The 2,319-nt window shown below is 41.8% G+C and overlaps 1 pseudogene across 1 annotated transcript; it reads right to left on the bottom strand.

Annotated features, from left to right (window-relative positions):
- Window positions 1-174: 174 nt before the first annotated feature.
- LOC307097404 (jun dimerization protein 2-like) lies at window positions 175-674 on the bottom strand (annotated as a pseudogene). The gene has a single exon. The product of its transcript is annotated as a jun dimerization protein 2-like (transcript).
- Window positions 675-2,319: the final 1,645 nt, after the last annotated feature.

Genomic DNA, 2,319 nt, shown 5'->3' with positions numbered 1-2,319 from the left:
GGGTTTCACCAGCCTGGGTTTCTTTTGGTGTGACTGATCTGAGTTTCACAAAAAAGCCTGGCCGATGCTGGCTGTGCTGAGCCTCTGAGAGTTTTTCATGCAGCAAGAAAGAGTCCTTTGGGACCCTCCTCCTCCTCCCTCTCCTCATCTCCCCTTCCTCCTCCCAGCCCATGTTCACTTCTTCTCCAGCTGCTCCAGCAGTGGGTTGCCTTCTGAGTTGGGGTCTTAACGCAGTCGGTCCTGATGACGCAGGTGGGGTGATGCTGGTTGAGCATCAGGATGAGCTGCTGCCACTCCTGCTTCAGCTCCTCCACCTGGGTTTTCAGCTCCGAATTCATGAGCTCCAGCCACTCAGATTCCCGCGGCAGATAGTCCTTCCACTTCTTCTTCTTGTTCCGGCATCGGGCTGCCACCACTTTGTTCTTTTCCCGGCGCCTTTTCTTTCCCTCCTCCTCTTCCTCGTCCAGCTCACTTTTCACAGGTTGAGGCCTCTTGCCCAGTTTCACCTCCAGGAAATGCAAAGGGGCAATCATGTTGTGGGTGTCAGCATATTTCATCTCCTCTGCAGTCAGGGCCGAGCTGGGGAGTCCAGTCAGGGGGCCAAGCCCTGACAGAGAGCCTGCAGTCATGGAAGGGTCCGAGATCTTCCCAGGCATCATAACAGGAGTGGCAGTCCAGCCCTGCAGAAGCCACGGGAGGAGGTGGCAACCCCAGGGCCTTAGCCAGCCTGCAGGCGCTGTGCCCACTCAGGAGCCGCCATGGCACCAGCCCCACCCTGTAGTGTCCACCTCCGCCAATGCCTCCCATCACAGCCACCAAGCATCCTTTCCACAGGCTGTGGTGGGAAGCCAGGGTCTCCCTCTTTGAGGCAATCGATCGAGAGACTCTACCTGGCTGCCTGATCACACCTAACCACTTGCCTGCCTGCCTGATTGCCCCTAACCGCTTGGTGGGGGACAGGGCTAGCCCGGGCAAGAGGCCATGGTGGTTCTGGTCTCTGGTTGTTCTGGTCGTTCGCCATTTCGGTCGCTCGGCTTTTATTATATATGATACTTCTGTTTTTGTTTTGTTTTCTTAAATCCTCACACAAGGACATGTTCACTGGTTTGAGAGAGAGAAACATCCATCCTTTGGGTTGCCTCCTGTATGCACCCCAATCCTTTTGGTGCATGGGACAATATTCCAAACAACTGAGCCACCCAGCCCAGGCTCTACTAATAGTTATTTTATGGAAGATTATTTAGTATTATGAATGAGATGACAGTTTCTGACTCATCTTCTCCTTGGCTTCCAAGGATGTATGCCAATGAACTGATTGACTCAGAGTTTGTCCTTATGCTCTTCCACACTTTTTGTGTATTATCTTCAACACTTGGCAGTTAGCTGATGGACCGTTACACCCAGACAAAGAGCACTGCTATTTAGACAAGGCTATATGAAGAACCAATTTAGATTTTTCTTTAGATTTCACTTTGAACCATTCAACACTTTTCAAGACAAAAAAATTAGATTCTATTATACAAAATATTAATAATTTTATAATGAAGTGCTAATGATATTGCCTCCAGTTGAACTAAAACATCAAACCTCATAAATGAGAATAAAAATCAATTTACACAAAGAAAAATATCCAAAACTTCAGCACAAATTTTATAAAATTGAGGTTTATGAAGTAAGAGAAAACACTGTAAAATTTTATTAAAGAATGTAATCAATGAAATTACGCATTTTAATAAGATTTTATTTATGAAATAATAGTTATAAGCACATAAATAGCAAAATAAGCCATTGAAACTAAATAAAAAGTCCTCAAACAGTATTTTATTTCAGAATTGTTAGAATTGTCTATTTATATAGAACAAAAAAGTTAGAACTCCTACTTCCAACCAAATATAATAAAGTTCTAAACTTTAAATAAAAAATTAGAAAAATATTAGAAAATATTTTTTCATCTTAGAATAAAAAAATATTTTTAAATTTAAATGAGAAAGATAAATATATCTGACCAAATAAGAATTATAAACTGCATATCCCAACATCATAATTAAAAAAAAAAGTCTGAAACATATATGACAAAGGTTAGTATCTATAAAGTTACAAAGTGTTTACAAATAGATAAGGAAATAATTCACAGAAGAGGCCATGCACATGGACAATGAGTATTAAATAAGACTCTCAGCCCCTGGTAATCAGAAAAACATTGACTGAAACAACTGAAAATGCATTTTTTTTTTTTTACCTTTTGAGTTAATAACAATTAAAAAACTATAATATTCAGTATGAGTGAGTATTACTAGTAGGAGTGTGAGTCCATAAAAC

This window comes from Cnephaeus nilssonii (genome assembly GCF_951640355.1).
Source record: "Cnephaeus nilssonii genome assembly, chromosome: 3".
In the NCBI taxonomy this organism is placed as follows: domain Eukaryota; kingdom Metazoa; phylum Chordata; class Mammalia; order Chiroptera; family Vespertilionidae; genus Cnephaeus; species Cnephaeus nilssonii.
This window is presented reverse-complemented; position numbering and strand designations above follow the sequence as displayed.